The sequence below is a fragment of the Scyliorhinus torazame genome, chromosome 7, assembly GCF_047496885.1.
Source record: "Scyliorhinus torazame isolate Kashiwa2021f chromosome 7, sScyTor2.1, whole genome shotgun sequence".
Taxonomy (NCBI): Eukaryota; Metazoa; Chordata; class Chondrichthyes; order Carcharhiniformes; family Scyliorhinidae; genus Scyliorhinus; species Scyliorhinus torazame.
Window position 1 is genome coordinate 174,311,941 of NC_092713.1, and position 26,298 is coordinate 174,338,238.

Genomic DNA, 26,298 nt, shown 5'->3' on the forward strand with positions numbered 1-26,298 from the left:
ATTCGGACAGCCTCTATGTCTGCAACAGCCTTACGGAATTCCTACCCCTGTGGAAAGCAAGAGGATTTGTTTCCGCAGACGGAAAACCCCTCCCCTCAGCCCCATTGCTCCGCCACATTTTAGAGAGAGCACAGAACAGGACTTTTGGGATAGTCAAAGTTCGAAGTCACCATCGTTCCTCCCCCCCTGGAAATGTAAAAGACAACGCACTGGCTAAAGCAGGTTCTAGGCATGGATAATTTTGGACACCCCCCGAAAGCGCACCAGTGAATGCAGTTCGGGTCTCGCAGACTAATATCGAGGATTTAGTGCAGGCCCAGAAGCAGGACAGCAATCTCAGGGAGATTTTAAAAGGAAAATTTCCAGCCCCCTATGATAGGTTTAAAAACGCTCTGACCGCACATGACGGTGTGGTGATAAAAGACACCCTTTATGCGGTTCCTGAACAGGACAGGAAACAGCTCATTTGTTTGTTCCACCAAAAACATCAGCGCAAAAGGGAGGACTGAGTCCCAAGTGGTGTTGTTCTGCTGGACCATTTTTCTGAGGGTGGTTTTTAGGGTCCGATTCATGCGCTCCACGATACCACTCGACTGTGAGTGGTACGCAATGTGGAATTTTTGGGTGATGCCAAATATCGTGAGGACCTTCTGCATGACACGTCCCGCAAAGTGAGAACCTTGGTCCGATTCAATGCTGCAGGGGAGTCCCCATCTTGTAAAGATGTGGTGGGTTAGGATCTTGGCTGTGGTTTTCGCGGTGTTGGTGCGGGCTGGAAATGCTTCCACCCACTTTGTAAAAGTGCCTATGACCACCAGTACATATTTATAGCTATTCCTGCAAGGGGGCAATGGACCTATAAAATCAATCTGGAGGTTAGTCCAGGGGGCGTTAACGGGTCGGGTGTGGCTGAGTTGGGCCTTTTTGGCATATCCATTGGGGTTGTTCTGCGCACAGATAAGGCAATTCTCAATGTAATGGCTTACATCTTCCTTGAGCTTTGGCCACCAACAAAGCTGTTTGAGGTGGGCTGTAGTGGGATCGATTCCCTGGTGTCCATGACCATCATGGAATAAACAAATCAATTGGTTCCTATCCTGCTCAGGAACTACATAAAGGGTGTCCTTTAACACCACACCGTCATGTGTGGTTAGTGTATTTCTGAACCTCTCGTAGGAGGCTGGAAACTTACCTTTCGCAATCTCAGTGAGAGCACTAACCTGCTTCTGGGCCTTTCCTAGATCCTCGATCCTGGTCTGTGTGACCTGAACTGCACTCACTGGCGCACTCACTGCCGCGCTTTCGGGGGGTTTCCAAAAATACCCATGCCTGGAACCTGCCTTAGCCAGTGCGTCGGCTTTCACATTTCCAGGGGCGGGGGGGGGGGGGGGGGGGGGGGGGGCGGCGGCGGGGGGGGAGGATCGATGGTGGCTGCGGACTTTTATGATGCCAAAAGTCCTGTTCTGGGCTTTATCTAAAATATGGCGGAGTAACGGGGCTGAGGGGAGGGGTTTCCCATCTGCGGAAACAAATCCTCTTGCTTCCCACAGGGGCAGAAATTCTGTAAGGCTGTTACAGACATAGAGGCTGTCTGAGTATATGTCTGCTGGGCTGGGGAAGGAATCTGGGTGATCTACTATGTATGCGATGGCCGCCAGCTCTGCTGCCTGCGCGCCCAAGTGTCCAGGTAGTTTCAATGCTATTTCCTCGCGGGCGCGTCCTCAACATAAATCCCGCAACCTGTTATGCGTTGCCCATCTAAGACTGTGGAAGATCCATCCACATAAATCTTAATGGGTTCACACGTGTCCGTGTGCGGGGGCTCTGAGATGAATGTCCTATCTTTCTGGGGGAGTTTTTGCTATAAAAGGAGCCTGTGTTATGGTGTGGAGAGATGATCTCACATTCATGGGGGGTTCTGGGGCACTGTAAATTGTCCGCTAAGTAGGTGTGTGCCTTTGTCCATTTTACTGTGATGTCCCGTCCCTGCAAGAGAAGGGTCCATCTAGCTGCGCGTATTTGGCTGACGGTACCGTCCTTGAGTCGTCCGTCCAGTAAAAGTTGGGTGGGGGTGTGTTCGGTCAGAATGGTGATGGGGTTCAGTCCGGTAATATAGGAAAAGTACTGTACTGCCCAGAACACTGCGAGCAGGTGCCTCTCACAGGCTGAAACACCCTGCTCCACAGCATCTAAAAGTCGGGAGGCGTAAGCTACGGGTCTTAACTGGTCGTGCCGTTCCTGCAGTACCATGGCTGAAAGGGTGCTGTCTGTGGTCGCTACCTCTATTGCGCAAGGGGAAAGCGGGTCTGGAACTTGTAGTGCGGGGGCGGCTATGAGTGCCTGTTTTAATGATTCCACAACATCTGTATGCTGCGGAAGCCACTCCCAGGGGGCTCCTTTCTTTAGGAGGTCTGAGAGGGGTGCTGCCTTGCTGGCGAAACCGCCAATGTGGTTTCGGCAGTAGCCAACCAGTCCTAAAAACGACCGGAGGGCTGAAACGTTCTGGGGAAGGGGCAATTTAGCGATCGAGTCAATTCTTTTATGCTCGATCTCACGTTTACCGTGCGTGATAATTGTTCCCAAATATACCACTTTTTCTTCCAATATCTGGGCCTTTTTGGAGTTGACTTTACAACCAATGGAATGTAACAATTCCAGAAGTTCGGACAGAAGCTCAATGTGCTCTTCCTTTGTGTCTGTCTGCAGTAGTAGATCATCTACATACTGCACCAGACATTCGCGGCGAGAAAATTTTGCTAGTCCATTTGCCAGCTGTCGGTGGAAAATGGAGGGGAGTTGTGGAATCCTTGTGGCAGGCATGTCCACGTGTACTGCTGCGCTTTAAAGGTGAAGGCAAATTTGTACTGGCACGCCTTTGCCAATGGAATGGACCAGAATCCATTACTGATGTCCAAAACCGTGAAATAGCGGGAGTTGAGTCCCTGTCTGAGCATGGTCTCGGGACTTGTTGCTACGGTGGGGGCGACTTTATTGAGTTCCCGATAATCAATGGTCAGGCGCCATGATCCGTCGGGCATTCTTACTGGCCAAATCGGGGCATTATTAGTAGAGGCTACAGATCTTAGTACGCCCTGCTCTAATAAGCTCTCTATAACTTTTAGGATTTCTCCCTCTGCTTCTAGGGGGAATCCGTACTGTTTTTGGAGTCTAGGGTCCGGTCCTGTTACTTGTAAGGAGCCAGTCATCCTCCACAGTTGTGCTTGTGGGTCGCGAATACTGCCCTGTTCTTTTGCAGGACTGCCCTAACCTGCTTGTCCGTGCTAAGCGTGGTGGGGTTGAACCAAAACTCACCTACTGCGCTAATTCTGTTCATATAGTCCCCTATGTTGAGCGTTGCGGGGGCTCTAGCGGATTTCACCATCTTCCAGACACACTGGTTGACTGGATCGAAGGATAGGTGGTGGGAATTCATAAAATCAATCCCCAGGATGTGTTCTGCTGTGTGGGGCAGGTCTACTAAAACTACGGGGTGTTTTGTGGTTATGGTTCCAATTTGAATGGATACAGGGGCTGTTATGTGTCCCTGCTGCGAGTGGCCTGTAAAGCCGCTGAGGGTGATAGTGGCTGTAGTGGGCCACGTGTCCTTTTAAAATAAGGTGGAGGAATTTATGGTGGTGCAGGACCCTCCTGTGTCCCAAAGAAACTCGATAGGCTGTCCCCGAATCTTCGCTGCGACTACGGGTCGTCCCGACCTATCCCAAAGGGTATCGTACACCGTCAGTCTGTTTCGGTCAAGTCCGTCTGATCCGAACGGGCGCTAATGCTATGGATGGCTCTGCCTTTTTCTTATCAGAGTGCCGGTTTGTTGGGCTCTCCGTGGCTTTTTGGGGCCATTGCACTCTTTTGCAAAATGTCCCAACTGTCCGCAGTTGTAATATTCTTGTGATTTGGGTGGGGGGGGCTGTTCTTTCCCTCATTTACCCAGGCGGGGTTGTGATGGGCTGGTTTTACTGCCTGCATGTCTGCGGCGGCTTGCTTTTCCTCGGTGGTTTTAGCGGTGGGTTTATTCTGAACAGACTGCACCCAAACGCGGGACAATCTTTTAACCACCCACTTCTCGTTATGGGCCTCTTCTGAGGGGTCATAACAATTACAGGCTTTTTGTCCTGCATCTGTGGCATGGGAGATAAGGATGCGGGTCCATTTGGCCATATTGTCTGGGGACAAATGGGGTCTACGTCTCCAAAAACGGCTGCGAAGTGAATCCACAGGCGCCCTGCGAACGCTGTGGGGTGCTCAGACTTCTTCTGCCTACACTTATTTAGGCCATCTACGGGGTCACCCTGGTTATACCCGATCGCATCCAGGATCGCGGTATGCATTTCTGTAAGGGTGCCTCCTCCTACGTTCTGTGGGTCAGGAAGGGCTGCTGCTACCGATGGATCTAAACTTCGAACCATGAGCTTTACATGCTCTCTCTCATCCAGGCCGTACATGGTCGCCTGATGTTTGACGGTGGCAAAGGAATGGTGGGGGTCTGCGGCGGGGAGGAACGGTGTGATTTTTGTTAGGGGGGTGGAATATAGGAATTCCGCCTCGTCTGATGTGGCTGTGTGGTGGGTGGTTACAAGGTTCATTGGAGCCTGAACTACCTGCTGTGTGGGGGGTGGGGGTGCTTTTCTCCTTTGGGGCTTTCCCTGCGCACATGTTCCCTGAACATATCTCTGCGCTGTTTCCTGTAATTCTTCCAATCAGGGCCGTCTTCCTGGTCTAACTTTTCCCCAAAGGTTTCCTGAAATCCTTTCTGGACAGAAAGCAGTGATTGCAGGTCTGCAATTTGCTTCCGGCACTTTGCACGGTCTATGGCACTCTGTCTTTGTTCTGTGGTTGCAGCGTGGAGCGCTCTCAAGGCTGCCTTGAAATCACTGCATTGTTTCTGTAGCGTCTCCACCTGCATGTTTCTTTCCTTACCAGGACTGCACGCTGCGTGTCCTGATAAGCCTTTTCATACTGGGATTGGAAACTACTCAAATGCGCCAGACAAGACTGCTGACCCCGTTTGGCGTCAGACACCTCTTCGTCCTTTGCTGCTAATTTCCTCCTTAATTCCAGATTCTCTTTCTCAACCTCGCATACATCGACTTTACTCATCCGATGTATGCCCTCTAATTCTTTGCGGAGCATCTTGACGACCTCCTCTGTGCCTCGCAATTGTGCCAAACTGGACACGATTGTCATCGGCTTGCGAGCTTTTGCTAAGCTCTTTTTATGGATCTCACTCATGTTCTCCCACCAAGTATGCCGTATACGTCCGGGACCTGATTCGTCATTATCGCAGAAATCGTTCCACATGGGCCATCCTTTGCCCTTGAGATATTTCCGGATTTCCTCTTCCCAAATGGGGCACTGTCCCACTCTACTGCTGCTGGTCGCTGCGACCGCAAATTCCTCAGGGTTCATGAGGCGCTGCATTGCCTGCATGGCCATCTTTCCTATCCGCTTGCTTCGTTTAAATTTGGAACAGGGGGCTAAGGCGGTGTCGTAGATGCGGGTACGGCTCACGCTAATTTCCGAAAATACAGACTTCCGACAGTTTTGATGCAACAAAATCTATCAGTTTTACCTTATAGCCCTGTTAGTTATGCATGCATACACACACTTCCGAATTATGACTATTAATCAGAACCGCTTGAACACTTGTGGTTTTTTGTTTCCAATTGGATTCTAATTCAAAATTTCTTGGGTTCTCCCGGAGTGGTTTTCCACTTCTAGATCGGGTCCCGTCAGGATGTCGCCAAAATGTTGCTCGTTTTAGCCTTAGTTTACTTTATTCTTATTCTGTCACCTTTGCTCATGAGTCGCCAGGTATCTTTCTGATCCCGCCACGTGGTTCAAGTCCAAGTAATGATTAATAATGCAACACTCCGCATAGTAAGAGTTAAATCAACGCTCATTTATTATATACAGCAATTAATACTTATACAATAATCCTACTTCTAGACTACTACCTACCACTAAAGGCCAATACTTAACTTTGGAAATGGCCCACCAGGTCAGGGAAACGAATGGTCTTTCGAATTTGTTCTGGCCTGCGGGATTCAAAAGCTGGTACAAGTCGATAGTCAGGAGCGCCTATCTGGTAGTGGCCGCGAGATTTGCTAGTGTCACACGGGAGGGTTTAAACTAGTATGGCAGGGGGGTGGGCACGGGAGCAATAGGTCAGAAGGTGAGAGCGTTGAGGGAGAACTAGGGAATATGGACAGTGTGGCTCTGAGGCAGAGCAGACGGGGAGAAGTTGCTGAACACAGCGGGTCTGGTGGCCTGAAGTGCATATGTTTTAATGCAAGGAGCATTACGGGTAAGGCAGATGAACTTAGAGCTTGGATTACTACTTGGAACTATGATGTTGTTGCCATTACAGAGACCTGGTTGAGGGAAGGGCAGGATTGGCAGCTAAACGTTCCAGGATTTAGATGTTTCAGGCGGGATAGAGGGGGATGTAAAAGGGGAGGCGGAGTTGCGCTACTTGTTCAGGAGAGTATCACAGCTATACAGCGAGAGGACACCTCAGAGGGCAGTGAGGCTATATGGGTAGAGATCAGGAATAAGAAGGGTGCAGTCACAATGTTGGGGGTATACTACAGGCCTCCCAACAGCCAGCGGGAGATAGAGGAGCAGATAGGTAGACAGATTTTGGAAAAGAGTAAAAACAACAGGGTTGTGGTGATGGGAGACTTCAACTTCCCCAATATTGACTGGGACTCACTTAGTGCCAGGGGCTTAGACGGGGCAGAGTTTGTAAGGAGCATCCAGGAGGGCTTCTTAAAACAATATGTAAACAGTCCAACTAGGGAAGAGGCGGTACTGGACCTGGTATTGGGGAATGAGCCCGGCCAGGTGGTAGATGTTTCAGTAGGGGAGCATTTCGGTAACAGTGACCACAATTCAGTAAGTTTTAAAGTACTGGTGGACAAGGATAAGAGTGGTCCGAGGATGAATGTGCTAAATTGGGGGAAGGCTAATTATAACAATATTAGGCGGGAACTGAAGAGCATAGATTGGGGGCGGATGTTTGAGGGCAAATCAACATCTGACATGTGGGAGGCTTTCAAGTGTCAGTTGATAGGAATACAGGACAGGCATGTTCCTGTGAGGAAGAAAGACAAATACGGCAATTTTCGGGAACCTTGGATGACGAATGATATTGTAGGCCTCGTCAAAAAGAAAAAGGAGGCATTTGTCAGGGCTAAAAGGCTGGGAACAGACGAAGCCTGTGTGGCATATAAGGAAAGTAGGAAGGAACTTAAGCAGGGAGTCAGGAGGGCTAGAAGGGGTCATGAAAAGTCATTGGCAAATAGGGTTAAGGAAAATCCCAAGGCTTTTTACACTTACATAAAAAGCAAGAGGGTAGCCAGGGAAAGGGTTGGCCCACTGAAGGATAGGCAAGGGAATCTATGTGTGGAGCCAGAGGAAATGGGCGAGGTACTAAATGAATACTTTGCATCAGTATTCACCAAAGAGAAGGAATTGGTAGATGTTGAGTCTGGAGAAGGGGGTGTAGATAGCCTGGGTCACATTGTGATCCAAAAAGACGAGGTGTTGGGTGTCTTAAAAAATATTAAGGTAGATAAGTCCCCAGGGCCGGATGGGATCTACCCCAGAATACTGAAGGAGGCTGGAGAGGAAATTGCTGAGGCCTTGACAGAAATCTTTGGATCCTCGCTGTCTTCAGGGGATGTCCCGGAGGACTGGAGAATAGCCAATGTTGTTCCTCTGTTTAAGAAGGGTGGCAGGGATAATCCCGGGAACTACAGGCCGGTGAGCCTTACTTCAGTGGTAGGGAAATTACTGGAGAGAATTCTTCGAGACAGGATCTACTCCCATTTGGAAGCAAATGGACGTATTAGTGAGAGGCAGCACGGTTTTGTGAAGGGGAGGTCGTGTCTCACTAACTTGATAGAGTTTTTCGAGGAGGTCACTAAGATGATTGATGCAGGTAGGGCAGTAGATGTTGTCTATATGGACTTCAGTAAGGCCTTTGACAAGGTCCCTCATGGTAGACTAGTACAAAAGGTGAAGTCACACGGGATCAGGGGTGAACTGGCAAGGTGGATACAGAACTGGCTAGGCCATAGAAGGCAGAGGGTAGCAATGGAGGGATGCTTTTCTAATTGGAGGGCTGTGACCAGTGGTGTTCCACAGGGATCAGTGCTGGGACCTTTGCTCTTTGTAGTATATATAAATGATTTGGAGGAAAATGTAACTGGTCTGATTAGTAAGTTTGCAGACGACACAAAGGTTGGTGGAATTGCGGATAGCGATGAGGACTGTCTGAGGATACAGCAGGATTTAGATTGTCTGGAGACTTGGGCGGAGAGATGGCAGATGGAGTTTAACCTGGACAAATGTGAGGTAATGCATTTTGGAAGGGCTAATGCAGGTAGGGAATATACAGTGAATGGTAGAACCCTCAAGAGTATTGAAAGTCAAAGAGATCTAGGAGTACAGGTCCACAGATCACTGAAAGGGGCTACACAGGTGGAGAAGGTAGTCAAGAAGGCATACGGCATGCTTGCCTTCATTGGCCGGGGCATTGAGTATAAGAATTGGCAAGTCATGTTGCAGCTGTATAGAACCTTAGTTAGGCCACACTTGGAGTATAGTGTTCAATTCTGGTCGCCACACTACCAGAAGGATGTGGAGGCTTTAGAGAGGGTGCAGAAGAGATTTACCAGAATGTTGCCTGGTATGGAGGGCATAAGCTATGAGGAGCGATTGAATAAACTCGGTTTGTTCTCACTGGAACGAAGGAGGTTGAGGGGTGACCTGATAGAGGTATACAAAATTATGAGGGGCATAGACAGAGTGGATAGTCAGAGGCTTTTCCCCAGGGTAGAGGGGTCAATTACTAGGGGGCATAGGTTTAAGGTGAGAGGGGCAAAGTTTAGAGTAGATGTACGAGGCAAGTTTTTTACGCAGAGGGTAGTGGGTGCCTGGAACTCACTACCGGAGGAGGTAGTGGAGGCAGGGACGATAGGGACATTTAAGGGGCATCTTGACAAATATATGAATAGGATGGGAATAGAAGGATACGGACCCAGGAAGTGTAGAAGATTGTAGTTTAGTCGGGCAGTATGGTCGGCACGGGCTTGGAGGGCCGAAGGGCCTGTTCCTGTGCTGTACATTTCTTTGTTCTTTGTTCTTTGTTCTTTGCTGGAGTAAGACTTACAGTTTTCTTGTAGACGGGTCTCGAAGGTTGCGAGCAGGAAGAGAAGGGTCGAGCTGAGCTTGGCCTCTATTCTTATAGTCCCCAGGGGATTCCCGCCTCTCGGGGCGGACCTCGTACCTGGTTCCAAGTGATTGGACTTGGTCCCAATCACTTGGTTCGATATGCTCCAATAATGGGGCAATTCCTTGATCGGGGGGTTGTCGTTTACCTTCCTTTGTGTCAGCCCCTGCTGGCGCCGAAAGGTCTGGGTCGGCTTTATGTTGCTAATTTGTAGCAATTGTTCCCGGGGATGGCTGATTAAAATGCAGGTGGCTGGGTTGTTGTGATGTTGATGGCTGCAGGTATTGGTCTGGACTGATTTCCCCAGAGGCGAATACAGTTTTACCTGCAGCTGTCCGTTTGAGTCCTGTTGGCTGATTTTCCCATCAGCCTCTTTCGTTCGCCATTTTAGATTGGGGTTTGACCATTCTAATCGGGAAGCAGCCATTTTACGTGGCTACAACGCTCGCTATGAGATAGGCGCTCCTAGCTACCAGTCCGTACCAACTTCGAATCCCGCAGACTCAGAACCCGAACGAAAGGCCATTTGTTCCCCTGACCTGGTGGGCCAGTCCGAAGTTAAGTATAGGCCTGTTAGTTGTAGAAGTAGCTTAGACGTAGAATTTGTGCATGAGTCGCGATTACTGTGTATAATAAATGTGCTTTGATTTGAATCTTACTAATCGGTGTATTGAGTGATATAATTACTTGAACGTGGCGGTATCATAAAGATACCTGGCGACTCGAGAGCAAAGGTTATAAAACAGAGCCAATTGAACCAACCAAAAGTTAGCAACAAACCCGAATGAGCAGATTCTTCCCGGAGGTGGAGGATAAATGTGAACAGTGCCAGAGGGGCCCGGCCAACCATACTCACATGTTCTGGGCTTGTCCCAAGCTTGCTGGGTTCTGGACAGCCTTCTCCGAGGCAATGTCCAAGGTTGCGGGGGTGAAAGTGAAGCCATGCTCAATAGTGGCAATCTTCGGGGTATCGGAGCAGCCAGAGCTACACATGGGGAAGGGGGCTAATGCCCTTGCTTTCGCTTCCCTAATCGCACGCCGGAGAATCCTGTTTGGCTGACGATCAGCACCACCACCCACAGCTGCAGGCTGGCTTGCTGACCTCTGGAATTTCTCCACCTGGAGAAGATTAAGTCTGCCATCCAAGATACTTTGGGGCAATTTGTCGGCCTGTTTAAAACCTGTTCGAGGTCAGCAACGAGGAATAAGTTAAGAATAAAAACCGAGATAGATGAGGAACCAAAGGACTGCGCTACCGGGGAGGGGAGACGGAAGGAAGGTGGAGAAACCACAAAAAGAAGAGCAGTGGAGGAGGGGGGTGGGTGTTACCCTTGGAAATAAAAACAAAGCACAGCCGAAGTCAACAATGGGAGGGGGGGGAAAGTGATGGGGGAGTATGCGAGGGGGGGTACAACAGGAGGGGGGAGGAACCATAGACTGACCCAGAGGGCGGTGAAATGTATATAGGACCAATTAAAAGAAAGAAAAATAAACCTCTTCTGTAAAATAAAGTAAATTAACGCGGGTAAGAAAAATGTGATACATATATATATATATATATATATATAGATACAATTGTGCATATATATGAGAAATGCCAATAAAAAAATTTAAACAAAAAATAATTCCCAAGTCTTTGGCCCTTGGCTGCCCAATAATTACAGTCACGAGGTTTCTGAGTTTAAACATGATTGTTGTTTATTTATACCAAGAACTATCATGAAATATGCAGTAAATACAACTGGATAATAAGCTAATACAAACTACCCACTTTCACTGTCCCATCCTCTGCCCACACACACAAGACAAACGGACACAAACAGAGCAGGGAGGGTTCAAATAATAAGAATGAAGGTCACAAGGTGTAGAAATGGTAGTCCTTCAGCAGGTTTTCCTCACAGCATGCTTGCAGATTAAAGGCCCTGGTTTATAGCTGGTAATGGCCTTCTTGGCAGAGTTATTCATTCATGGTCCCTGCAGATTAGAAGATTCAATACTCACAGGCAAGCAGGCTTTCTGGAGAGATACCTTATTTTACATAAAACATTGCTTTCACCCCGTGGTTTGATTTCAAGCCATTGCAGTCCCAAGAGAATGGCACCCAGTCATCCTGGAGAGAGAATCAGCCTTCACAGTGGCCTTCTAAAGATAATTAGTTGGATATTTTTGGAGAGAGTTAGTTAGATCTCTCCACCAGGTTGCCAGGATCATAATTGAAACCTGGAACCCTTGTGACTCTGAAAACATTCCAGTGGGATCAGATCCAATCACCACCTGTTACTGGGCAGAGCATAGTCTTTTGGCCCAATTCATTGGCAACCAGCCAAATAAATCAAACCGGATCCCAGCCAATCTCCGTCATTGGTGCGGACAGACTACCGCTCCGGTTTGAACCAACACAGTGGTTTTCCTGCTGCTGAAAGCATCTGCTTTAATTAAGCTACAGGCCACTGCTCTCTTCTGCTTGAATTAAGGATACAGGCTGTCTTAAAGACACGTCCATTAATCATCCTTGGATCAAAAATGTAACGGCAAAAATAAAAAAGTGGAAATAAGGGAATATACAGGAACAAACGGTTTACATCTGAGCGTAAGCCAGATCACAACTCAGCTTAAAAATGGTTCTTCAAAATGTCTGAATGCCTTAGCTCCACCCAGCAATGACATCACCCCCTTCCCCCCAAGCTGAAAACAAATTAAATCCCCAAGCTGACAACGCATTACCTCCCCAGAGACTCCCCCTCATCAGATAACAATGCATTAGCCCATGTTTTTACGATGGTCAATTACACCTCTGGCTCCTAAAAGCTTTCTGATCTTGCAAAACAAGATTATTTTAAAAACATGAATACTGCAGCCAAACACACTCAAACCCAGGCTTTTAACCCTTAAATTTTCAAATGTTTCTCATGCAATATATCTAAAATCCTGCCTGAGTCATATCTCCCTCCTTAAATAAATATGAACCAGCAATATAAACAGATGGCTTCATTTTTCCAAAGCCTTTTAACATTTCTCATGATGAAGCACAACTTGTACTCCATAAGATGCATATCACTTTACATTTTAAACATGCCAACATAAGCATGAGTATAGTCCATTTCAGCCTTACATTTCCATCTTCGAACGGTCCAGTCTTCTCACACTTCACAGTTGTGATAACGCATCAGCAATCACATTTTCTTTTTTTGCCTCATGTAGAATTTAAATTTTAAATGGTTGTAACAATAAACTCCATCTGAACGGTCTTGATTTTTAAACTTGTCCAAAGACTTTAACGCATTTTGGTCTGTATGTGCAACTGTCTCCGATGAATTGTTACCAACAAAAATACAAAAATTTTGTACCACTACTGAACTCAATGTCTCCTTCTCGATGTTCGAATATTTCTTTTAAATGTTCCAAATGCTCCTTCCACGCTTGACTGAACACCACCAAATCGTCAACGTAAACTGCACAATTGTTTGGTCCAGAAATTACCTTATTGGTTAATCTCTGGAATGTTGCTGGCGCATTCCAGTTGACATGACTTTAAACCGATACAGACCATTTGGTGTCACAAAAGCCAAAACTTCCTTTGCCCGGTCTGATAAAGGTACTTGCCAATATCCTTTAAGTAAGTCAAGTTTGGTAATAAAATTTGCTTGTCCCACGTTTTCAGCACAGATTTCCAAATGAGGAATAGGATACGCATCTGACTTCGTAACTGCGTTGACCTTTTTTTAGTTCACTCACAATCGTTGTGTTCCATACGGTTTAGGTACTATGACAATCGGTGAACTCCAATCTCTGCAACTCACTTTGATATCATCCTTAAGAATGCTGTCAATCTCCATTTGTACCTGTGCTAACTTTAATACATTAAACCTGTATGGATGTTGTTTAATGGGAATCGCATTTCTACTTCCACATCATGCATAATTATTTTTGTACTTCATGATTTATTCCCTCTGTGTGACTGTAATAACTCTTTTAGGTCATTTTGATTTTCCTCTGGAAGGTAACTCAATAATTTATCCCAATTTCTTAATACTTCCTCATTGTCCAATTTAATTTGATGTGGAGATGCTGGCGTTGGACTGGGGTGAGCACAGTAAGAAGTCTTACAACACCAGGTTAAAGTCCAACAGGTTTGTTTCAAATCACTAGCTTTCGGAGCACTAACAGGTTTGTTTCAAATCACTAGCTTTCGGAGCACTCCTCCTTCCTTTCCTCCAATTTGAGGAAAGTCCAATTCAGAATCACCAAGATTTATCTCTTCTCCCTAAGTTACAATAGCTCCTCCTTCTTTCCATCTCTATCAAAATATCCTTTCAGCATATTAATGTGACACACTCTTGAGTTTTCCTTCTGTCTGGCGTTCTTATGAAATAATTAATGTCACTCAATTTCCTTTCAATTTAATAAGGCCCACTAAATCTTGCTTACAATGACTCACCTGGAACCATAGAAAATTTATTGCACTGGAAGCCATTCTGCCATCTTGTCCATGCTAGTCCGAAGACACTCAGGTGCCTTTTCTAATCCTACCTTCCTGTATGTGGTCCAGAGCCCTGTAGTTTACAGCACTTAAGGTGCAGATCCAGGAACCTTTTAAAAGAGTTTAGGTTCGCTACCTTCATATCAACTCGGGCAGCGAATTCCAGACACCCACTACCCTCCACGTAAAAAAATTCTTCCTCATGTCCCCTCCACACCTTCTGCCACTTATCTTGAATCTATGGGCAGCACGGTGGTAAGCACTGCTGCCTCACAGTACCAGGGGCCAGGGTTCGATTCTGACCTTGGGTCACTGTTTGTGTGGAGTTTGCACATTCTCCCTGTGTCTGCATGGGTTTCCTCCGGGTGCTCTGGTTTCCTCCCACTGTCCAAACATGTGGAGGTGGATTGGCCATGCAAAATTGCCCTTAGTGTCTGAAGATTGGGTGCGGTTACAGGGATAATGTGGGGGATTGGACCTAAGTCGTCTTTCAAAGAGTTGATGCACGTGATGGGCCGAATGGCCTCCTTCTGCACTGTGGAGATTCTACGTCCCCTGGTTCTAGAATTCCCCATTGAGGGAAACAATTTTATATAGTCCACTCTTATCTCTTCCTCTCATAATTTTGTACACCTCAATAAAGTCACCCGTCAGCCTTCTTTGCTCGAAGGAAAATAACCTCAACCTATCCAATCTCTCCTCGTAGCTATACTTTTCTAGCCCTTGTAAACCTCCATTCTTGTAAAACATTCTTGTAAACCTCCTCTGCACTCTCTCCAGAGCAATTATGTCCTTCCTGTAATGTGGTGACCAGAATTGCATACAATAATCCAGTTGTGGCCTCACCCATTTCTTGAACAATTCCAACATTATATCATATTCTATACATCTGCCAATGAAGGAGAGCATTCCATATACTTTTACAGCCATGTCTACTTGAACTGCTGCCTGTGGGGACCTGTACACTTGTACGCCAAGATCTCTCACTTCCTGTATATTCCCATTTATTGTGTACTCCTATAACTGTTTGACTTCCCTAAATGCATGACCTCACACAACTCCATGTTCAATTCCATCTGCCACTTCATCGCCCACTCCACCAATCCATCTGTATCATTTTGGAGATTATAGCTATCCTCTACACTGTCCACCACTTGGCCAATCGTTGTGTTGTCTGCTAATTTCCCAATCGTGCTCCTCACGTTCACATCCAAATCGTTAATAACACAAACAGTGGGGTCCCAACACCAAGCCCTGTGGAACACCACTTGAAACACCTTCCCAATTGCAAGGGCAGCCATCGACCATTACCTTTAGTAGTTTCCTGTTACGAAGCTAACTTTTTATCCAGTTTGTCGCATTGCCCTGTATCCCATGGCTTTAACTTTTATTAATCTGTCATCAGGGCTGGTTTAGCACAGTGGGCTTTTAAAGAGAGGTTGATTCGAGTGCAGGACAGACATGTCCCTGTGAAAATGAGGGATAGAAATGGCAAGATTAGGGAACCATGGATGACAGGTTAAATTGTGAGACTAGCTAAGAGGAAAAAGGAAGAATACATAAGGTCTAGGCGACCGAAGACAGACAAAGCTTTGGAACAATATCGGGAATGTAGGACCAATCTGAAACGACGAATCAAGAGGGCTAAAGGGGGTCTTGACATATCTTTAGCAAACAGGGTTAAGGAAAATCCCAAAGCCTTTTATGCATATATAAGGAGCAAGAGGGTAACTAGAGAAAGGGTTGGCCCACTCAAGGACAAAGGAGGAAAGTTATGCGTGGAGTCAGAGAAAATGGGTCAGATTCTTAACGAGTACTTTGCATCAGTATTCACCGAGGAGAGGGACATGACGGATGTTGAGGTTAGGGATAGCTGTTTGATTACTCTAGGTCAAGTCGGCATAAGGAGGGAGGATGTGTTGGGTATTCTAAAAGGCATTAAGGTGGACAAGTCCCCAGGTCCGGATGGGATCTATCCCAGGTAACTGAGGGAAGTGAAAGAGGAAATAGCTGGGGCCTTAACAGATATCTTTGCAGCATCCTTGAACACGGGTGAGGTACCGGAGGACTGGAGAATTGCTAATGTTGTCCTCTTGTTTAAGAAGGGTAGCAGGGATAATCCAGGTAATTATAGACCGGTGAGCCTGACGTCAGTGGTAGGGAAGCTGCTGGAGAAGATACTGAGGGATAGGATCTATTCCCATTTGGAAGAAAATGGGCTTATCAGTGAATGGCAATATGGCTTTGTGCAGGGAAGGTCATGTCTGACCAACTTAATAGAATTCTTTGAGGAAATGACAAAGTTGATTGATGAGGGAAGGGCTGTAGATGTCATATACATGGACTTCAGTAAGGCATTTGATAAGGTTCCCCATGGTAGGCTGATGGAGAAAGTGAAGTCTCATGGGGTCCAGGGTGTACTAGCTAGATGGATAAAGAACTGGCTGGGCAACAGGAGACAGAGAGTAGTAGTTGAAGAGAGTTTCTTAAAATAGAGAATTGTGACCAGTGGTGTTCCACAGGGATCCCTGCTGGGACCACTGTTGTTTGTGATATACATAAATGATCTAGAGGAAGGTACAGGTGGTCTGATTAGCAAGTTTGCAGATGACACTAAGATTGGTGGAGTAGCAGATAATGAAGGGGACTGTCAGAGAATACAGCAGAATATAGATAGATTGGAGAGTTGGGCGGAGAAATGGCAGATGGAGTTCAATTCGAGGTGATGCATTTTGGAAGATCCAATTCAAGAGCGAACTATACGGTAAATGAAAAAGCCCTGGGAAAAATTGATATACAGAGAGATCTGGGTGTTCAGGTCCATTGTACCCTAAAGGTGGCTGCGCAGGTCGATAGAGTGGTCAAGATGGCATATGGCATGCTTTGCTTCATCGGAAGGGGTATTGAGTACAAGAGTTGGCAGATCATGTTACAGTTGTATAAGACTTTGGTTCAGCCACATTTGGAATACTGCATACAGTTCTGGTCGCCACATTACCAAAAGGATGTGGATGCTTTGGAGAAGGCGCAGAGGAGGTTCACCAGGATGTTGCCTGGTATGGAGGGCGCCTGCTATGAAGAGAGGTTGAGTAGATTAGGATTATTTTCATTAGAAAGACGGAGATTGAGGGGGGACCTCATTGAGGTCTACAAAATCATGAGGTATAGACAGGGTGGATAGCAAGAAGCTTTTTCCAAGAGTGGGGGACTCAATTACTAGGGGTCATGCGTTCAAGGTGAGAGGGGAAAAGTTTAAGGGAGATATGCGTGGAAAGTTCTTTACGCAGAGGGTGGTGGGTGCCTGGAACGCATTGCCGGCGGAGGTGGTAGAGGCCGACACGATAGCGTAATTTAAGATGTATCCAGACAGATACATGAATGGGCAGGGAGCAGAGGGATACAGATCCTTAGAAAATAGGCGACAGTTTTAGATAGAGGATCTGGATCGGAGCAGGCTTGGAGGGACGAAGGGCCTGTTCCTGAGCTGTAATTTTGCTTTGTTCTTGTTCTAAACAGCTGGCTTGTAATGCAGTACAAGGCAGCAGTGCGGGTTCAATTCCCGTACCGGCCTCCCCGAACAGCCACCGGAATGTGGTGACTAGGGGCTTTTCATAGTAACTTCATTGAAGCAAACTTGTGACAATAAGCGATTATTATTATTATTATGTGGGACCTTGTCAAACGTCCTGCTAAAATGCATGTAAACCACATCCACTGCACTACATTCATCAACCCTTTTTGTTACTTCCTCAAAGAGTTCAATCAAATTTGAGGCAAGACCATCCTTTAACAAATCCATCTGGCTATTGACAGTTAACCCTATCTCTCAGGATTGATTCGACTAATTTGCCCACCACTGACGTAAGACTGCCCTATAATAGGCATTTCCTTCAACCCCTTTTTAAATAACGGAACCACATTTGCATTTCTCCTGTCCTCCGGTACCTCCCCTGTACCTCGTGAGAATTGCAAAATCATCCTCAGAGCATTTGCTAACTCTTTCCTGGCCTTGTTCAGTAGCCTCGGAGACAATCCATCTGGCTCTAGTATCTTATCAAGTTTTAAGGATTCCACCCCTTCGAGTACTTCCTCTTTCTTTATGAATATCCTGTCCAATATCTCAGTGCTCCTCCTGCATGACCAAATCTACATCATTCATTTCCTTGGTAAACACGGGGGAAAAAAATATTGATTTGAAACCATTCGCACAGCCTCTGCATAAACACATAAATTCCCTTCTTCATCTCTGATAGGTCCCACTTTTTCCTGAACTAACCTTTTACTATTAATATATGTATAAAACATCTTTGGGTTTTCTTTAACTTTCCTTGCTAATCTTTGTTCATGGCCTCGCTTTGATTTCCTTATTTCCTTTTGTACTTTGTCCCTGCACTTCCCGTACTAGTCTAGTGTATCTGCGGTGCCTATCGTACGGTTTCTTTTTCAGTTTGATCTTCCCCTGTATTCCTCTAGAAAACCAGGGTGGGTCTAGATTTGTCAGATTTACCTACCATTGGTAACAATACTTTCTCCCCACTAACAAAATTACGAATTTTTGATTTCTTATCTGCCTTATCTTTCTTAATGGAATGGCCTCTGGAAATCTAGTAGACACATCCATTATGGTCAACAAATACGGATTCCCAATTTTCTTTTTAGGCTGGGGTCCCATGCAATTAATTAGCACCCTAGTAAAAGGTTCCTCAAATAGAAGAGATATTGAAGGTGTTGGTTTGATTACAGCCCGAGGTTTTCCTATTACCTGACATGCATGACATCCTTATGCACTGCAGGCCAATAAAAATATTTTGTATTTTTGCTTTAGTTTTCCTTACTCCTAAATGATTCCTACTGGAACTTCATGCGTTACCTGCAAAACCACCTTTCTATAACCCACCGGTAATACCACTTCATAGAATCATAGAAGTTTACAGCATGGAAACAGGCCCTTCGGCCCAACCAGTCCATGCCGCCCAGTTTTTACCATTAAGCTAGTCCCAGTTGCCCGCACTTGGCCCATAACCCTCTATTCCCATCTTACCCATGTAACTATCTAAATGCTTTTTCAAAGACACAATTGTACCCGCCTCTACTACTACCTCTGGCAGCACATTCCAGACACTCACTACCCTCGGAGTGAAGAAATTGCTCCACTTGATGAACTTCTGCACATTTCTCATCTGTCTGAATATGTAACGGTCACCATTTTTTCATTAGTACATTATTTCTAATGTAATAACACTCTGGTGTACACTCAGATTCTATTTCAGTATATGTTTTCTAAAACAAAGTCTTTATCTCTGAATCTTTCTGCTGTATTTCATCCAACTTTCTTGAGTTAAAGATATCCGCTTCATCCACCACCTGCTCCTGTTCTTTAACAACCACTTGATCAAACATGGTTTCTGACAACTGAACCTCAGCGTCCATAACAGCACTCAAGTTCTCTTCCTCCTGTCTGAATCTGTGGCTTTGTGATCTTGTAACCACACAATCAGGAAGCACTCCAGGATATACTTTTTGCAACACCTGTTATTTGACCTTCTACTGACTTTTCAACCACTGTATTCTGTACTCCCACCTGTGATCCAACTTTATCATCACCTAGGATAAATTGTTCTGAAAAAGGTAATTTTTCTATTACTCCTACCACCACTTCTCACCAGACTCCCGAACCTTACCTTACATCGTGGCACACTCCTCTCACCACGAATTCCACATATTACCACCTACCCAGGCAACACATCCAAACTACAGATCTCCTTATCTTTCGTTATTAAAGACTGACTTGCTCCTGTATCCCTTAAGATCTTAATCTCCTTACCTATTCCACTTTGTACACGAGTAAACCTTACCCTCACAGATAAAATCCTTTAAATGTTCTGCCACCTGCTTATCCACCAGCCTCTGAACAGTTTGTACACTGGGTTGCACCTCTTCCATTAGGACAATGGTTTTTCTTCCCACTTTAATACACGCCACTGGCTTATCCTGGATTACCCAGTCTGTCTTCCCAGTATTCAAGCAACCAACACTGTGACTTCAGAACTCCAACTTTATGACAATAAAAACATTTAAGGTTTCTTATCTCTCTTCCACTATCATAGGTTTCCTCTTTAACCTGAGGCAAACTCTCCTCAACATCACCAACTAAATCTCTTTTGCCTTGACTACTTGTGAATTTCTCATTTCCCCATTCCCTATCGTTCACAGATTGAAATTGATGTTGAAAACTGGACTTTGCTTTGTGAACCAAATCAAAACCATCTGCCATTTCTGCTGCCAGTCTAGCAGTTTTAACGCTTTGCTTTTCCACATGAGTTCTCACTACTGCAGGAAGTGAATGTTTAAATTCCTCCAAAATAATTGTTTCCCTAAGATCATCATTTATTTGGACTATTTTAATGCTCTCATCCACCTATCAAAATGATTTTGTTTAATTATTTTGAATTCTATATATGTCTGACCTGGTTCTTTCTTTAGATTTCTAAACCTTTGTCTGTAGGCTTCTGGCACTAACTCACAAGCACCTAATATGTTTTTTCTCAGCTCATCATAATCCCTAGATACCTCCTCTGATAGTGATGCAAACACTTCACTAGCTCTACCTATCAACTTTGTTTGAACCAACACTAAAGTCACCATAGACCAGATGACCAGACTCTGCTTCCCCCTTTCAGGGGGAGAGCTGACTGGTGGTGATTTAACCAAAGGATCACCACACCTCAGGCGAGGGGCAAGGTTCTCAGGCAAATTTCAATTTTGAGCTGTGGCTTGTATTATCCCTTCATTCCTCAGCCCTTTAGATAAGTTTAACTGCAGCTTCTCCATCAAACACAAAGCTTTTGTTACTATTCTCCCTTTGTAAACCATCCCTAATGACCTCTTCCACACACAAGAAAATCTTTGCAACTGAAAGAGCCATCTCCAGTCACTTCCTATTTAACCTTCAAAACCTGAAAGAATTCAATTGTTCCAAACACACTCACTGTCTTAAGTTGAATAACCCCAATCCAAAAAAGGAATTATACTTAAGATCCCGGACGAGGATTTTGAGGCACAGATGAAAGAGTAAGCAGAATCTGCCGAATATCCAGAAAGTGAGGAGCTCAGCACCTGTACATAATGTTGAAGAATTGAGGACTCCCAGTTGCGGTGGAGGTTGCATGTTTGGTGGCTCCTGCCACAATTGCCTTTTTTAGGAGACACGCTCATCAAGGTGGAAAAGGTGGCTAAAGTGATGGCCTGGGAATTTGAGCGGCTGTTCTCAAAACTTTTTGAAAGGTATTAGACAGAGATGATGACTTTGCTTAAGGAGTGGGTGGATGAGACCCTTGACCTGATGAGAGAGGAATTGGTGAAGACTTTGATAGTGGTGTGGGATCAAGGAGAGAAAATGAAGGAGGCATTGTCACGGCATAGCAACCAGTTCACCTCAAAGAACAAACAGCACAGGAACAGGCCCTTCAGCCCTCCAGTCATTCCACCCTTGGCCAAAACCCTCAGCACTTCCTAGTGCCGTATCCCTCTATACGGGCAGCACAGTAGCATTGTGGATAGCACAATTGCTTCACAGCTCCAGGGTCCCAGGTTCGATTCCGGCTTGGGTCACTGTCTGTGCGGAGTCTGCACATCCTCCCAGTGTGTGCGTGGGTTTCCTCCGGGTTCTCCGGTTTCCTCCCACAGTCCAAAGATGTGCAGGTTAGATGGATTGGTCATGATAAATTGCCCTTCGTGTTGGGTGGGGTTACTGGGTTACGGGGATAGGATGGAGGTGTTGACCTTGGGTAGGGTGCTCTTTCCAAGAGCCGGTGCTGACTCGATGGACCGAATGGCCTCCTTCTGCACTGTAAATTCTATGTCTATACCCATCCTATCTATGCATTTGTCAAGATGCCTTTTGAATGCCGTTAATGTACCTGCTTCCACAACTACACCTGGCAGCGCATTGCAGGCACTCACCACCTTCTCTGTAAAAAACCTGGCTCACACATCTCCTCTAAACTTTGCCCCACAGACCTTAAACCTATGCACCCTAGTGACTGACCCCCCCACCCTGGGAAAGAGTGTCTGCCCATCCACTCTATCCATGCGTCTCATAATCTTGTAGACCTCTATCAGGTCATCCCTCAACCTGTCGTTCTCATGATGGGTGAGGAGTTGCAGAAGATAGCAGACATCAACAGAGGGCTGGGCACAAAAGTCGAAGACCTGGAGAACAGATCACAAAGGCAGAATTTGAGGATCGCGGGTGTGACTGAGGACCAGAGGCCTACAGAGTACTTCGCCGAGATGCTGGCGAGGTTGATGGGCAGGGCTCACCGGTCGCTCCAGCCGAAACCAAGAACGGCGAGAGGTGTGATCGTCTGCTGTCACGCTTTTTATGTGAAGGAGAAGGTGCTGAGGTGGTTGAAACAGAAGTGGGAGATGGAGTGGGATGGCAATGATAAACATGTATACCAGGAGCTGGCGAGTGACAGACGGCCTTCGGTAGGGCTAAGGTGGCGTTGTATAAATGTGCAGTTTGGTGTGGTCTACCCAGTAAAGCTAAGGGTCACGCATAAAGGAGGGACTACTATTTTGAGACAGTGGCAGAGGCATTTGTGAAGGCAGAAAGCCTGGGACTGGACTGAATTTGGACATTGATGTATTGTGATGGTGTTTTTCCTTTATGTTGTTCTTTTCCATTATAGAACCATAGAATTTACAGTGCAGAAGGAGGCCATTTGGTCCATCGAGTCTGCACCGATTGGAAAGAGCCCTTGGAAAGAGCACCCTACCCAAGCCCACACCTCCACCCTATCCCCGTAATGTCAACTAACCTTTTTTGGACACTAAGGGCAATTTAGCATAGCCAATCCACCTAACCTCCACATCTTTGGACTGTGGCAGGTAACCGGATCACCCGGAGGAAACTCACGTAGACACGGGGAGAACATGTAGACTCCGCAGACCCAAGCCGTAAATCGAACCTGGGACCCTGGAGCTGTGAAGCAACTGTGCTAACACTCTGCTACCGTGCTGCCCTGGATGTTATGGTTAACTGTTTTATGTATAAGATGTTTAGGCTGGCGTGGTTTGGATACGACGGTTGAGATTTATGGTTTGTTGGGTTTTGGGGTTTGTTTGAATGTAGGGTATTAGGAGTTTGGAAGGGGTGGGTGTGAGGGGCTTTGGAGTTGGTGTGTGTGGTGGTATGTATTAGGGGTATTAAGGCACCCTGTGATGCTGAGAGGCTATTGGTGGATAGACACTGGGTCCCAATTGGATCAGCCGCCTGCTGGCTCCACCCAGTAAAGCGGAGTATAAGAGCCCAGGTTCTCCCAGCATCTGCATTCTGTAACTGTGCTACTGGGGAACAAGTCTGTGTAATAATCGTTCGACTCCTTCTCATCTCGTCTCGTGAGTGATTGATTGTGCTACAATTTATTACGCAGACTTTTAAGGACATGGAGCTCCGAATCATTCCGGAGTGTCTGCGAATCAGCCCCCCGCGACAAACTCAGCGGCCACGTTTAAACATTGGTTAGCTTGTTTTCATGGATACCTCCGAACGGCCCCCAGCATACCTACAAAAGAACAGAAAATGCAGGTCCTGCATGCCAGGGTGAGCCCTGAAATCTACACTCTCATAGAGGATGCGGACGATTTCCAGGTGGCGATCGCCATGCTGATAGGAATCTACGTTCAGCCCATCAACCAGGTCTACGCACGCCACCAGCTTGCAACGAGACTGCAAATCCCCGGGGAAATCGCTGGACGAATTCTACAGTGCGCTGTTAATACTGGGGAGAAACTGCAACTGCCCATCGGATTCGGCTAACGAACACACAGAGCTACTGGTCCGAGATGCGTTGGTGGCAGGTATGCTCTCATCCCAAATTCGCCAGCGATTGCTGGAAAGAGACACATTAGGTCTCAAAGAGGCACGGGCCCTTGCGGCCTCATTTCATGTGGCATCGCAGAACGCCCGTGCCTACGTTCCCGACTGCACAGCAGCCCCTTGGGCATCGTCGACCCCCGCCGCGACCGAACCCCCGGGACCCCCCGCAGGCCTGCGCTGCCAGAGCGGCAGATCACCCGGGGGGGGCCCCGCTGCTACTTTTGTGGGCAGGAGAAACACCCCCGAATGCGCTGCCCAGCCCGCTCGACCCTCTGCAAAGGGTGCAGCAAAAAGGGGCACTTTTTAGCAGTGTGCCAGGCCCGGGGGGTAGCCATAATCTCCGGGGGAGAACCCCAAACTCAACCCACCCAGCGATCCATGTGCGGCCAACGGGCGCCGCCATCTTGGGTCCCGGACTCCATGCGGGAGGGATGGGCGTAGCCACCTTGTCCACCCCCAACCGTGTGCGACCCGTGGACGCCGCCATCTTGGCCGACGGCTAAGGACCCCGGGATGGATGGCCCCACGGGGCCTGAAGAAAACGCCCCAATGCAGCAACTACGACTGGCTTCTGTGACCCTGGACCAGTCGTGGCCCCGAACGCTCCAAATAGCAACAACGACAGTATTTATAAATGGGTACGAGACGCCCTGCCTGATCGACTCTGGGAGCACGGAGAGTTTTATACACCCCGATACGGTAAGACGCTCCCTTCCGATCCACCCGAGTAATCAAAAAAAATTTCTGGCGGCAGAATTTCTTTTCGCTAGAGATAAAAGGGCTCTGCTTCGCGAACCTCACGGTGCAGGGGAGGGAGTTCACGAACTACCGGTTTTACGTCCTTCCCCACCTCTGCGCTGCCACACTCCTGGGATTGGATTTTCAGTGTAACCTCCAGAGTTTGTTTAAATTCGGCGGCCCTATACCCCGACTCACTATCTGCAGCCTTGCGACCCTCAAGGTCGATCTGCCTTCCCTGTTCGCGAACCTCACCCCGGATTGCAAACCAGTTGCCACGAGGAGCAGACGGTACAGCGCCCAGGACCGATCTTTTATCCGGTCAGAAGTCCAGCGGCTGCTGACGGAAGGCATAATCCAGGCCAGCAATAGTCCCTGGAGAGCTCAGGTGGTAGTTGTAAAGACCAGGGAGAAGCAGAGGATGGTCGTAGACTACAGTCAAACCATCAATAGGTACACGCAGCTGGATGCGTACCCTCTCTCCGCATATCTGACATGGTCAACCGGATTGCACAGTAAAAAGTCTTTTCCACGGTGGACCTTAAGTCCGCCTATCACCAGCTCCCCATCCGCCCGAGCAACCGCAAATACACTGCTTTTGAAGCAGATGGGCGGCTCTATCACTTTTTAAGGGTTCCATTCGGCATCACTAACGGGGTCTCGGTCTTCCAACGGGAGATGGACCGAATGGTTGACCGGTACGGTTTGCGGGCCACGTTCCCGTACCTCGACAACGTCACCATCTGCGGCCACGACCAGCAGGACCACGACGCCAATCTCCGCAAATTCCTCCAGACCGCGAACGCCCTGAATCTCACATACAACAGGGAGAAATGCGTGTTTAGCACCAACCGTCTAGCCATCCTCGGCTACGTAGAGTGAAATGGAGTGATAGGCCCAGACCCTGAACGCATGTGCCCCCTCATGGAGTTCCCCCTCCCCCATTGCTCCAAGGCCCCGAAACGCTGCCTGGGCTTTTTCTCTTATTACGCCCAGTAGGTCCCCAACTACGCGGACAAGGCCCGTTCGCTAATCCAGTCCACGGTTTTTCCCCTGTCGACAGAGGCCCGCCAGGCCTTCAGCCACATCAATGCGGATATCGTAAAGGCCACGATGCACGCGATCGACGAGTCCCTCCCCTTCCAACGTAGTCCGACGTAGCTCTGGCGGCAACCCTCAACCAAGCGGGCAGACCCGTGGCCTTCTTTTCACGCACCCTCCACGCTTCAGAAATCCGCCACTCCTCAGTGGAAAAGGAGGCCCAGGCCATATTGGAAGCTGTGCGGCATTGGAGGCATTACCTGGCTGGTAGGAGACTCACTCTCCTCACTGACCAACGGTCGGTTGCCTTCATGTTCGATAATGCACAGCGGGGCAAGATCAAGAACGACAAGATCTTGCGGTGGAGGAACAAACTCTCTACCTATAACTATGAGATCTTGTATCGTCCCGGAAAGCTGAACGAGCCTTCCGATGCCCTATCCCGCGGCACGTGCTAACGCACAAGTGGACCACCTCTGAACCCTCCACGAGGACCTCTGCCACCCGGGGGTCACTCGGTTCTATCACTTCGTAAAGACCCACAACCTGCCCTACTCGGTCGAGGGGGTCAGGACCGCCACCAGGAACTGCCAGATGTGCGCAGAGTGCAAGCCGCATTTCTAACGGCCACATAAAGCGCACGTGATAAAGGTCTCCCGTCCCTTTGAACGCCTCAGTCTGGACTTCAAAAGCCCCCTCCCCTCCACCGATCGCAACAAGTACTTCCTGAACGTGATTGACGAATACTCCCGGTTCCCATTCACCATCCCCTGTCACGACATGACCGCGGCCATGGTCATTAGAGCCCTCGGCACCATCTTTACACTGTTCGGTTTCCCCGCCTACATACATAGCGATAGGGGGTCCTCCTTCATGAGCGACGAACTGCGTCAATTCCTGCTCAGC

At 47.4% G+C, this 26,298-nt stretch overlaps 1 protein-coding gene across 1 annotated transcript in view; it reads left to right on the forward strand.

The window, feature by feature from the left end:
• Positions 1-26,298, forward strand: part of LOC140426718 (uncharacterized) — a 137,817-nt gene that overhangs the window by 51,865 nt on the left and 59,654 nt on the right. The window lies entirely within an intron of this gene.